Source organism: Rhinopithecus roxellana, chromosome 13, assembly GCF_007565055.1.
Source record: "Rhinopithecus roxellana isolate Shanxi Qingling chromosome 13, ASM756505v1, whole genome shotgun sequence".
Taxonomy (NCBI): domain Eukaryota; kingdom Metazoa; phylum Chordata; class Mammalia; order Primates; family Cercopithecidae; genus Rhinopithecus; species Rhinopithecus roxellana.
Genome location: NC_044561.1, coordinates 77,776,641 through 77,790,308, shown reverse-complemented (window position 1 = coordinate 77,790,308; position 13,668 = coordinate 77,776,641). Strand labels below are relative to the sequence as shown.

General features: G+C 48.1%; 1 protein-coding gene across 4 annotated transcripts in view; it reads left to right on the top strand.

The window, feature by feature from the left end:
- The first annotated feature begins 1,716 nt into the window (after window positions 1–1,716).
- ENTPD6 (ectonucleoside triphosphate diphosphohydrolase 6) overlaps window positions 1,717–13,668 on the top strand; it is a 32,062-nt gene continuing 20,110 nt past the window's right edge. For 2 of the 4 annotated variants that reach the window (XM_030914922.1, XM_010361550.2), the window contains exon 1: window positions 1,717–1,910. The gene's annotated coding sequence lies outside the window, so the exon portion shown is untranslated. The remainder of the gene's footprint in view (window positions 1,911–13,668) is intronic. The other 2 variants (XM_010361567.2, XM_010361559.2) reach the window with 1 other exon arrangement.

Sequence of the window (13,668 nt, the reverse complement as noted above, 5' to 3'; positions counted from 1 at the left end):
GCAGCAGGCAGAAACAGCGCCATCACCGTTTCACGACAGGATCTCATAATACTAGGAAAAGTGCAAATTAAAACCGTGAGATACAGTTTGGTCATTATTGGATGGGGAAAGATCCAAAAGTGTGGAAAGACCCCACTGGTGAAGATGTATGGAAACCCAAGGTCTTACACATTATTTGCCAGAGTGTAAATTAGTACAGTGTCTAAGGGGGGCAATTCAGCCATGGTTAGCTAATATATTATTCTAAAGGACATATCCCAGTATAGCCAATTCCAACTCTAAGAATATTTCTGACAGACATACCCACATGCATGCACAAAGACAGTCCATGGGATCCAGTCGCATTATTCCTAACTGCAAGCAACTGGGAAAAACTTCAAGGTCCATCAGTGAGGGCCCGCCATAGGCTAACCTCTGTAATAACCAAATCTCAGTGGCAGTGTCCAACCAGGTGCTTGTGGGTGACCTTCCAACAGGGACTGCATTGCCCGGCTGACAGGCCTGGTCTATGTACTGTCCGGGCATCCCATACAGTTAGCACTCATTCACCCTCAAAAGCGTCCCATCTTGAAAATAAACTCTTGCCCACTTGGTGCTTTAGGAACCTGGGCTTCTTCCACCAGTAACTCTCCCAGATGTCCCAGTGCGCAGGTGGGGCCGTCCTCCAAGGCCAGGCCTGGCTAGGGCGCACCCACACCTCCTTGGCCAGATGCTGTGGGCCAGGAAGGGGCTCTGGCCCTTGCGGGAATGAGGGTGCCTAGCATAGGTGTGCACGTGGGCAGCCCCCACTGTGGGGCCCCTAAGTAAGCCGGGGCCTGCGAGCCAGGACAGTCCGGAGTTGCAACCTTGGTGATTTCTAGGCAGACATTAGAAAATGGGGTCAAAGGCCGGGTGCGGTGGCTCATGCCTGTAGACCCATCACTTTGGGAGGCCGAGGCAGGAGGATCACCTTAGGTCAGGAGTTCGAGACCAGCCTGGCCAACAGGGTGAAACCTCGTCTCTACTAAAGATACAAAAATTAGCCAGGAGTGGTGACGCACGCCTGTAATCCCAGTTCCTCAGCAAGCTGAGGCAACAGAATCGCTTGAACCCGGGAGGCGGAGGTTGCAGTGAGCCGAGATCGTGCCACTGCACTCCAGCCTGGGTGAGACCCTGTAAAAAAAAAAAAAAAGAAAAGAAAATGGGGTCAAGAAATGGGGGGTGGGGAGGAGTGGATTTCATTAACCTGCCTGCTCTAATGTGGCTGCATTTCCATCATGCATTGTCCTAAAAAAAGAAAAAGAAAAAAATAAAATGTAGACGTGGAGGGATGGGGGAAACTGCACGGGGCGGTCCAGGCTGTGAGGCTGCCCCCTGCCAGGCACGACGAGGGTCAGCTCTGCCGCGCCGTGAGGAAACCGGCCAAAGAAACCCCTTGAATCTGGCGAGGCCCCGCCCTGAGACGCTCGGGGAACCAGACTGCCGACCCCTGTCTCTGGGCCGACGCCAGCCCGGCTGTGGACTGGAGAAAACCGCAACGCTACCAACGGAAACAGGACCCGTCCACCGCACTTGCTCAGGTGGGTCTCCGACCCCGCCCGCGCCTGCGCAACTGGGTTCCCCCGGCCCGCGCCTGCGCAACTGGCCCCGCCCCCTACCCAGTCCGCGCCTGCGCAACAGGGACCCCGCGACCCCCCCCCCCCCCCCGCCTCCTCTCCCGCCTGCGCCTGCGCGGCTGGGTGCGCCCGCCCCGCCCAGCCTGTGACGCCACGTGCATGTGGGCGGAGCCCTAGGGAATCGTGGGGTCGTATCCCGCTGTTGGAGGTTGGGGTGGCGCCGGCCGGGGCTGGGGAGCCCGAAAGACCGGCTGTCGCCTGCTCCCCGGAAAAGGGCACTCGTCTCCGTGGGTGTGGCCGAGCGCGCGGTGCAGGGTAAGCGGCGGGCCAGGGCGCTGGCGGGGGCGGCCGGGGATCACCGACTGCAGGCGGGCCTCCACACGCGGGCGCGCTGCGCTCCGGAGGACGGCCTCGGGGTCACTCGCACCCGGGCTCCCACCTCCTGCTGCCTTCCTGTCCAGGCTTCACTAGGGCTCCCTGGACGTCTGGGCTCCGCTGGCCGGTGGGGGGCAAGTCCAGTGTTTTGGGCCACAGGGCGGGCCAAATAGCAGGGGCCTCTAGCCCCAGGGGGCCCCAGCCCTGCTGCGTTCATTCATTCAGCCAGCTTTTGCGGACCCGCCCCCAGTCTGCGTCAGGAACAGGCCCCTCCGCTCCTGGATGAGCCTGGCGGGGAAGCCTCGCGTAGCAGTTTCTGGGAAACAGGATCAGGCCGCTTGGACAGGACTGAGAGTGTAAGGACGATTCACCCTGGCATTGGGGTGATGTCCCGAGGAGCTCATAGGTGGTCAGGGCGGTTCTGCCCGAGCTGACTTGTGAGCCGCGGATGCCCGGACCGAGGGAGGGAGAGCCCCTGATGTGGACAGACTAGACTCCTTCAGTGGAAAACATTCAACAGCCAGGAGAGCGTGGAAGAGGAAGGAGAGATGGGAGGGCCCAGGGGAGCGTGGAAGGGAGGGTGTTTTTATTATAAGTGCAAAGGAACCAGCCACCGGGAAGTGCCTGGGCAGCTCTGGGTGTCCCTCCAGGCACCTGTATTCCAATCTTACCTGCGCGAAGCCACACACCCACGTCACACAGGATGCGGGGAATTCAGCCATAGCCTGCAGGCAGGGAATCTTCCTTGGGAGAGGTGGATTACAATGACTCTTCCTCCCACCCGCTGTGCAAGAGCCATGGGCGGCGGGTAGTCATTTTTGAAGGACCTGGCAAGCACGGTACCAATCTCGAAAGAGCTTTTTGTCTCCCTCCCCTTGCCCTGGAGAGAGTGACTGGCTAGCGTGTGTGTCTGCCTCCTGAAGCTTCGGGTAAAGGACCAGGAAGATGGGCAGCCCGTTGTGTCAGGAGATCTGGAAGCGCCTCCCCTCCCACCACCTCCTGTATAAAGGAAACAGCAGGTGGTGTTGACGGGCCTTTCATGCACCGGTTTTTGCCAAGGAGAGAAAAACCTATTGAAACCTACCAGGAGGATGAGTGGAAGTTTCTAATGTGCTTTATTTTTGGATACAGCGTGCGTGGCAGGCATTTGCATTCATGGCCCTTCCGTGTACTTGAACTGAAAACCTGAAGAAACTGGCCAACAGATTAGGCAGCCATCAATCCACATCAGATGGCGCCTGTATTTCCAAGAGGTGGCTTGCCATCCCCATCTCCTAGAAAGCCAACCAGGGGACAGGGCAGCTCCTACCACCGACAACACTGCTCCACCCTCAGATTCTCCTCTCTGACTCCTGCCTGGAGGGTGGCCTCGGCAGGAGCCACACCTCTCTGTTTGCCTGTGTGCACCCTACTTCCTATCCCTGCCTCCCCTTGGTTCCCACCTGCTACCTGCCTTACAGCCTCATCCCACCCTCTCTCTCCTTTAAAGAATAGACTGAGATGACATCGTTTTCCTCAATGAGTCTGTCAGGGAGAACGTGATCAACAAATTCACACAGAAACTCCATTGCCCCTCCTGCAGGTGTCTCAGCCATGGGCAACACCTTAATCTAGTGGAATGACATCGGTGTTAAGATCTGGGCCACAGGGACATGGAGGTGACCTGTTCCTTGGGGAGAGGGTATGGTGAACATGACTGTAAGAACTCTTCTTCCCACCCCTATGCATGAGCAAGGCTGTTCCTGGTTCTGTGCTCTCAGTACTGTGTTCTAGTTAGACTCTTGTTTTTGTCTTCCTGAACTTGGTGTGTAACGTCAGTAATTATGTCTATGTAAGGTATGTCTATGCATGTGAGTGTTTTTGGATATCTAAGGTAGTATTGTACTTACAGGGAAGGCGAAGTGATAAAGCACGTTCAATGTGGGGACTGAAGCTGGGGACTTTTGTGTGCTCCACTACACACTGACTGCAATCTCAGGCAGGTCCGTTTACACACATGCCCAGGGCCTTGGTGCTGTCTTAGGGAAACCCAGGGCTGTGAGGTGGGCTTTGTGGAGCACTGGACACGGGACATGGCACATAAAGGGTTATTTTAAATGGGTAGACAATAAATAACTAGCAACTTTGCCTCTAGATTTAATATGCCACCTGTGAATCTGATCATGTAGAATATGGTTCTTAGACTAACAAAGGACATGATAAGACTTGATTATGGTGCAGGTGCGGTGTCTCACACCTGTAATTCCAGCACTTTGGGAGGCCGAGGTGGGCAGATCATTTGAGGTCAGGAGTTTGAGAGCAGCCTGGCCAACATGGTGAAACACCGTCTGTACTAAAAATACAAAAATTAGCCGGGTGTGGTGGCGTGTGCCTGTAATCCCAGGTACTTGGGAGGCTGAGGCAGGAGAATTGCTTGAACCTGGGAGGCGGAGGTTGCAGTAAGTCGAAATTGTGCCACTTCACTCCAGCCTAGGTGAGAAAGTGAGACTCTGTCTCAAAAAAAAAAAAAAAAAAAAAAAACTTGATTACATAAAAAGGATTTTATTAAACATATTCACAGTTGTAGGGTGTTACTATTGCTTTTTGTCCTCACTATTCATCCCTGGATTGTTTCAGAACTTTCTCTATAAATACTGTAATTTAATTAAACATTTGATGATCACTTAGAAACCTGAAACTTTGGGTTATAGTCCACTAAGGAAGGGAGACTGTTGTGGTATGAGAGGCGCTACCTTGGAATGGACATTCCTAGTGCCACGTCTCTTCTCCCAATCTCAGCTAACGTTGCCTTAATGTGCATCATTCCCAGCCCCAAGCCTGTCACCTCTCATAAGGCCTGTCCTGTTTCCCAATGATGTCCCTCTGGCATATCAAACTCAGCATGTTGAAAACCTGATCACTGCTGCCTCCTGCCAAACGGTCCCTTCCCAGATGACCTGTTTCAGCTCATGGCCATCACCCAGTCCTGTGGCATCTGTGATGCCTGCATCTTCCTCCTACTGCCCATTCTCCCCCTCAGGGCACTGCTGAGCCATCAGCAGACCCCCTTCAACAGGTGCTGGCTGAGCTGCTGCTGGGCTCTGGTTTTGTGTTGGGTGTTGGAGGTTCTGGGATGGGGGCTGGTCCCTACTCCTGGAGTAGGCAGCATCTAACCAGAGCGAGAGGGGCCTGGAAGAAGAACTGCACATGTCATGTGCTATGGAAATGGCAGAGCAGCCAGGAGCCCAAGGGAGGAGCTCCGCCAGCACATTTCAGCAGGAAGAATCTTAGTAAGGCATGATCTGTCTCCTTCGTTGAGAGAGTAGGGCGTGAGTGTGATCAGAACTGTAAAACGTTTTGTATTTGACACAGTGGGTGGGCCCTGCTCTCTTTATCCCCATCCCTCACCCCACAGAGTTCCTTAAGTCCTATATCAACAGAACTTATTTCTGTTACCTGCCTGGCCTAGCCATTGAAGGATTTTTTTTAAAGTTGCAATAAAATAGGCATAACACAAAAGTTACCAATGTAACCCTTTTTAAATGTACAGTTCTGTGGCAATAAGTGCATTCACAACCACCATCACCATCCTTCTCCAGAACCTTTTCATGTTCCCCAACTGAAACTCTTTACCCAGTAAGTCCTCACCCCCCTGCCCTCAGCACCTGCCCTTCTACTCTCTGTCTGTATGATTTGACAGCTCTAGGTAACTCATGTAAGTGGAATCCTACAATATTTGTTTTTTTGTGACTGGCTTATTTCACTTAGTGAAATGCCTTTAAGGCTCGTCCATGTTGTAGCATGTGCCAGAATTTCCTTCCTTTTTAAAACTGAATATTTCATTCAAAATTCAATTCAGTTCTAAACTGAATTTTGTGTATCCATCTGTCAGTGGATGTTTGGATTATTTCTGTCTTGTCTGTTGTGAATAATGCTTCAGTGAATGTAAGTGTGTAGCTCTTTAAGATCCTGCTTTCAACTCTTTTGGAAGTGGGATTGCTGAACCATATGGTAGTTCTGGCTTTGATTTTCGGAGGAAGCTCCATGCTGTTTTCCAAGGCAGCTGCACCATCTGACTTTCCCACCAGCAGAGCACAAGGGTTCCAGTTTCTCCACATCCTCACTACTACTTGTTATTTTCTATTTGTTTGATAGTGGCATCCTAATATATGATGTGATAGGTCATTGCAGTTTTGCATTTTGCTAATGACTCATGATGTTGAGCCTCTTTTTGTATGCTTTTTATCTGTTATTTTTTAATCAGATTTTTGTGGTTGACTTTTAAGAGTTCTTTATATATTCTGATTATTAACCCCTTTCAGAGCAGATGTACTGTTTGTCTATTTTCTCCTGTTCTGTAGGTTGTGTTTTCATTTTGGTGATTGTTTCTTTTGCTGGGTAGAAGCCATTTAGTTAATGTAATTCCACTTGTTTATTTTTGCTTTGATTGCCTGTGCTTTTGGTGTCATATCTAAGAAATCATTGCCAAATTCTTTATTATTTATCTTGGTGGATTTTGTGTTCAGGAATTTGTCCATTTCATCTAGGTTATCCAGTTTGTAGGCATACAGTTGTTCATAGTACTCTCTTATAATCATTTTTATTCTGTAAAATAGGTAGTAATGTCCCCTTTCATTCCAGATTACAGCTATTTGAGTCTTCTTTCTTTATTCCCTAGTCAGTCTAGCTAAAGGTTTGACAGTTACGTTGACTTTTGAAGAACCAAATTTTAGTTTCATTTATTTTCTCTATTTTTCTATTCTCTATCTTCCTCTAATCTATTATTTTCCTCCTCGTTTTTTACTTTTTTTCTCCTCCTTTTTTCCTCTTCCTTTTTCTAGCTTTATGTTTAGTTTGTTCTTTTAGTAGTTATTTAAGGTGTACAGTTAGGTTGTTTGAGCCCTTTCTTCTCTTCTAAAGCAAGTGTTTATAGCTTTTCCTATTGGCACATTTCCCTGCTGGCACTGTTTTTGCTGCATCCCGTAAGTTTTGGAAGGTTGTGTTTTTGTTTTCACTTATCTCAAGGTATTTTCTGATTTTCGTTATGACTTCTTCTTTGACTCTTTGGTTGTTTAAGGTTGTGCTCTGCTGAATTTCCACATGATTGTGAATTATCCAGTTTTCCTTCTGCTGTTGATTTCTGGTGTCACCTCATCATGACTGGAAAAGATGCTTTGTATGGTTTGGATTGTGTAAAATGCATTAAGGCACGCTTTGTAGCCCACCGTCTGGCGTTGCGCGTAGGCTGTTCTGTTACACTCTCGCTCTGTAGTGTGTAAAATGCATTAAGGCATGCTTTGTAGCCCACCGTCTGGCGTTGCGCGTAGGCTGTTCTGTTACGCTCTCACTCTGTAGTGTGTAAAATGCATTAAGGCACGCTTTGTAGCCCACCGTCTGGCGTTGCGCGTAGGCTGTTCTGTTACGCTCTCGCTCTGTAGTGTGTAAAATGCATTAAGGCACGCTTTGTAGCCCACCGTCTGGCGTTGCGCGTAGGCTGTTCTGTTACGCTCTCGCTCTGTAGTGTGTAAAATGCATTAAGGCACGCTTTGTAGCCCACCGTCTGGCGTTGCGCGTAGGCTGTTCTGTTACGCTCTCGCTCTGTAGTGTGTAAAATGCATTAAGGCACGCTTTGTAGCCCACCGTCTGGCGTTGCGCGTAGGCTGTTCTGTTACGCTCTCGCTCTGTAGTGTGTAAAATGCATTAAGGCACGCTTTGTAGCCCACCGTCTGGCGTTGCGCGTAGGCTGTTCTGTTACGCTCTCGCTCTGTAGTGTGTAAAATGCATTAAGGCACGCTTTGTAGCCCACCGTCTGGCGTTGCGCGTAGGCTGTTCTGTTACGCTCTCGCTCTGTAGTGTGTAAAATGCATTAAGGCACGCTTTGTAGCCCACCGTCTGGCGTTGCGCGTAGGCTGTTCTGTTACGCTCTCGCTCTGTAGTGTGTAAAATGCATTAAGGCATGCTTTGTAGCCCACCGTCTGGCGTTGCGCGTAGGCTGTTCTGTTACACTCTCGCTCTGTAGTGTCGTTGGAGGCCTCTGTTTCTTTGTTGATCTTCTGTCTCATTTTTCTGTCTATTATTCAAAGTGAGACATTTCAGTCTCCTAGTATAATAATATTACTATTATTGATAGTTGTCTATTTCTCTTCAATTTTATCAGTGTCTGGTTTATATATTTAGGGGTTTTGATGTTTGTTGCATGTATGTTAACAATCATTTTATATTCCCGGTGAATTGACTATTTTATCATGATATAATGTACTTCTCTGTCTCTTGTGACAGTTTCTGACTTAAAGTCTCTTTTGTCTGATATTGGTATAGCAACCCCTGCTCTCCTTTGGTCACTCCTTGCGTTGACTCTTTTCCGTTCTTTTACTTTCAGCCCATATGTGCTCTTAGATCTAAACCGAGTTTCTTGTAGATAGAATACACAGCTGACCCTTGAACAATATGGGTTAGGGATACCAACCCCTCACCTGCAGTTGAAAATCCAAGTGTAACTTCAGTCTAGAATGCAGTGGTGCAATCATGGCTTACTGCAGCCTTGAACTCTGGGGCTCAAGTGATTCTCCCACCTCAGCCTCCCCAAGGAGCCTGGGACTATAGGCGCACACCACCACGTCCAGCTAATTTTTTGATTTTTTATAGAGACAGGTTCTCCCTATGCTGCCCAGGCTGGTCTCAAACTCCTGGGCTCAAAAAAAACCTCTCGCCTTCGCCTCCCAAACTAGTAGCCTACTGTTGAAGAAGCCTTACTGATAACATAAATAGTTGATTAACACATAGTTTGTATGTTATATGAATTGTAATCTGTATTATTACTATGAGGTAAGCTAGTGAACAGAAAATGTTATTATAATAAGAAATCATAAGAAAGAGAAAATGTATTTGCTATTTAGTAAGTGGAAGTGGATTATCATAAAGGTCTTCATCTTCATTGTCTTCATGTTGAGTAAGCTAAGGAGCAGGTGAAAGAGGAAAGGTTGATCTTGCTGTCTCAGAGGTGGCAGGGGTGGAAGAAAATCTGGATATAAGTAGACCTGTACAGTTCAAACACATGTTGTTTGAGGGTCAGCTGTAGTCAGGTTTTGTTTTTTAATCTATGCTGTCAATCTGTGTCTCTTGATTGACGAGTTAATCCATTTATATTTAAAGTAATTACTCATAGGAAAGGACTTGTTTTTGCTATTTTGTTGTTTGTATATATTTTATACCTTTTTTTATCCTTCATTACTACCTTCTTTTATATTTAGTTGATTATCTGTAGGTTCTGTTTTTGATTCCCTTCTCATTTCCTTTTTTGTATATGCTACAGATATTTTCATTGTGGTTACAACCATAGGGATTGCATGCATAACATCCTGAAGTTATAGCAATCTATTTTAAATTGATATCAACTGAATTTCAGTCAGTTCACAGTAACCTCTCCTTTACAATTCCATCTACCCCCACTTTGTTATTGATGTCACAGATTACATCTGTTTGTATTGGGTGTGCACCCATTAGCATAAACCTGTAATTATTTTTATGCATATATCTTTGAAATCCTGAAGAAAATATTAAGTAGTGTTGCAGACCAATTGTACACTAATACTAGTTTCTAAATTTGTCCCTCCATTTGCCTTTGCTGGAGATGTTTGTATTTTCTTACAGCTTTTAGCTGCTGTCTAGTGCCCTTTTGTTTTAACTTCCAGGACTCCCTTTAGCAGTCTTGTAGGGCAGATCTAGTGGCAGTGAACACCCACATCTTTTATTAATCTGGAAGTGTCTTCATTTCTCCCTCATTTGTGAAGGACAGTTTTGCTGAACATAGAATTCTCCATTGACAGATTTTTTTTTTTTTCTTTTAGCAGTTTGGGTGTATCGTCCCACTGCCTCTGGCCTCCGAGGTTTCTGGGAAGACATTGGCTAACAGTGTTACTGAGGATTCTTTATACATTATGAGCCGTTCTTTTGCTGCTTTCAGTATTCTGCCTTTGTCTTTACACAGTTTGATTACATTGTGTCTTAGTGTGGGTCTCTTTGGGTTTATCTTATGTGGGGTTTACTGAGCTTCTTGGATGTTTATATTCATGTCTTTGGTCAAATTTGGGAGGTTTTTAGCTATTCTTTCTTCATATAATTTCTCTGCCCCATTCTCTCTTCTCCTTCTTAGACTTCTATAATGTGCATGGTGCATGTGAGGGAGGCCCCTAAGTCCCTGAGGCTCTGCTCACTTTCCTCATTCTTTTTGCTCCTCTGGCTTGATATATTCAAATGTCCTGTGTTCAAGTTTGCTAATTCCTGTGCCGACTCAAATTTCTCCGGTCAGCGTTTTCAGTTCAGTTTTGTATTTTTCAGCTCCACAATTTCTGTTTGATTCCTTTTTATAATTTCTCATTTTGTTGTCATATGTTGTTTTCTTGATTTATTTTCATTCTTTATCTGTTTTCCTTCAGCTCTTTTAAAAGGCATATTTAAGATAGTCATTTTTAAGTCTTGGTCAAGTACGTCCAGTGCCTGCATTTCTTCAGGGATGGATTCTGCCGCTTCATTTTCTTCCTCTGAGTGAGCTGTGTTTTCCCGTTTCTTTGTATGCCTTGTGAGTTTTTTGCTCAACATTGGGCATTTGAAAAACAGCTCCATGTCGCAGTCTTTGCAGACTAACTCTGTTTTGGGAATGGCCCCCACCAAATAGCAGGATCTGTCTAAGCCTACCGATCAGCTCAGGATGAAGGCTGAAGTCTCCTCAGGTTTCTTCTGAGGATGCATCTTCCCTGGGCCTGTGTATGTGTTTTTTTCAATTTCCCCATGTTCGTGACTATTTAAAAATATCTTCAAGCTTCCCTTTGGAATATACCAAGAAATGTATTTGGAGTTACCTTCGTTTTTCTTTTCTTTTTTTTTTTTTTTTTGAGGCAGAGTCTTGCTCTGTCGCCCAGGCTGGAGTGCAGTGGCTTAATCTTGGCTCACTGCAAGCTCCGCCTCCCGGGTTCACGCCATTCTCCCGTGTCAGCCTCCTGAGTAGCTAGGACTACAGGTACCCACCACCACGCGCAGCTAGTTTTTTGTATTTTTTATTAGAGACAGGGTGTCACTGTGTTAGCCAAGATGATCTTGATCTCCTGACCTCGTGATCCGCCTGCCTCGGCCTCCCAAAGTGCTGGGATTACAGGCGTGGGCCACCGCGCCCGGCCTGGAGTTACCTTTGTTTTTCTATCGTTGTAAGTTTCGATTCTGGAATTGGGGTTTGGTGGTGTGATGTGTTGCTCACATATGCCCGGAAGTCCTGTTCCTAAAAGGACTTTGAGATCAAGGAACACATATTTAATCTCCCCTTTATGGCTTGGTTTTAGTTCCTCTTTCCAAGTTGAATAACCAATTTTTCATTGCTGTTTTGTTTAAGTTGGTGCTCTGAAGCTTAATCTCAGTACCCTTAACTCTGAATTGTCAAATTTTGATAAAATGTGTGCCCCTTTTTTTTTTTTGTAAGAGAAAGCAGGTCTTAATGTCTGCCAGAACATAATTTATTTGCCTTGTTGGCTCCATTAAACTTTTATAAAGCTTTAAGTACATATACATCTTACTTTCCCAAAGTCTCCCCCAGTCCCTCCTTGGGCTTGAGATGTTCTACTGTATTTCTCACCTGTCATTCTTGCCCCAGGTGTGCGTGGGGTTGTAATCACCCTACAGCTTTGCCTAACAGTGCCCACAACCATTTCCCTGACTTCCTATCTGAGCTCTGAGCTCAGAGTCAGGTGAAACAGAGATCTGTTCCTCAGGCAGCCCAAGACAGATTAGGATGTTGCAGAAAGGTCCGCTCCGCTGCCTCCAGGTCAAGGGAAGGAATTGGGAACTGGGCTGCTGCTTTCATCAGGCGGCACCGTGCTGGGGAGGCATGGGGCGGGAGCCAGCAAAGCACCCCAGAGTTCCTGACATCCTGAATGTGGCTGCTTCTGGGCTGGGCATTCTCTTGGTTGCTGTAGATCGTTGCCTGTTTTGCAGAGCTCCTATGCAATATTTTAACCAGTCTCTAGTTGTTTTTAATGTTTCTCTGTGGGAGAATGAGGGCCTTTGAGCTTCTTTTACCGTCTTGCTGTGTCCTCTCCCTGTTAATGGATTTTCTACAGGATTCTGTTGTGTGTCTGGTGACGTTATAGAAGGTGCAGGGGTGGAGGAGCAGCCTCTTCCATTCTAAAGAAGGGCTTGGATACCATGCTGGGCAGCAGCAGCACAAGACAAACTGAGTCCCTGCCCTGGGGGCTCACGGCCTAGACGGGAGACACAGACCTACAGGAACCAGGTCTATTAATACTGGTTTCATCACAGCTGGTGGTGGGTAAAGGGAGCTCAGAGAGTATGTGATGGGGTATGTGGAGGTTGGGGGCATCCGGGAAGGGGGTGGCAGTGACATTTCAGTGGAGGTTTCAGAATGAAAACACGGTGCCAGGGTGGTGGACAAGTATTCTGGGAATGGGTATCAGTCTGTGCCAGGGGCCTGAGGCAGGGAGAGGCTGAGTTCAAGGGGCAGAAGGCGGCACTGTTCTCAGAGCACTGTGGGCAAGGACAAAAGAGCACGATGAAGCAGCAGGGGCCGGCAGGAACAGGCCCAGGCAGAGGCTGCAACATGATCCTGAGAGCTGTAGGAAGCTCCTGAGTGTGGTGGGACCCAGGCCCAAAATAGGGCTGGGGAGGGGCTGCACCTTGGCACCTGCCAGGAGAGCCTTTTTGCAGCCCTGCCCATGGCAGATGCTCAAGGAAGGGTGGTTTTCCTGTCTCCTGCCTCAGTGTGGGTAGCCAGGCCACTGGTGAGGCTTCTTCCCTCGGCACGGGGCACTATAGCAGTGCTTGTCTTACCTCTCTGGGCCTGAGAATAGCCAGCTGTGGCCACAGGTGGGGCCTCAGTAAGGAGGGGCCAGGAAGGGCCTGCTCCCTGTGCTCTGCCCCACGGGCCCTGTCCTTCCATTCTGCTGTGCCCAGACAGCCTCAGGTAGTGCAGGTCGCTGCTGACTTGCCCCTTGGACTGCCACTGCCCCCTCCTCAGCAGTGCAGCCATGCTGTCCTTGGCTCCACAGAGATGTCACCTCCTGCTGCCCTTCTGTAAAGCCCGTGTGTGGCACGTGCTTTCTCTGCAGCCTGTTCTGAGCACACTGAATCCCCAAAGTCACGAGGGGCTCTCCCATGAGCAGCCCCACCTTACAGATGAGGCTGGCCCCCTCGAGGGGCATCTTGCCCACTGTCATACGTGGCTGCAGGCAGAACCGGTACCCCTTCCAGCCCAGCACCCTCCTGACCCCTGCTCCCCTCGGAGTGGCCACTCACCAGGACCGACCGAGAGAGTGAGCGGGGGATAGGCTGATGGACGTTCCCCAGGGTTGGCGGCCCTAGAGTCGGCCCACGCTTCTTGTCCTTTGAAGCCTCAGGCTCCTACATGCTGCCTCACACTGGAGTAGCCAATGAAACTTGAACAAATGCTTTCATTTTGGGTGTATTGATCCAAAAATATTGGTACCCAATGAAGTTTTTGCTACGCTAGTAGAATTTTTGTAGGCTTTGAAAGTATACAGACAGTATTTTCTCCTTGGCAGAAATGGGCTATGTGAATGAAAAAAGGTATTCGTTATGAAACTTCCAGAAAAACGAGCTACATTTTTCAGGTTTGTCTGGGGCTCTCAGTAGTTGCCCAAGGGCTGGAGTTTAAACCTTTCGAAAAGTAAATTGCCTGAATAGAAGTATAACTGAG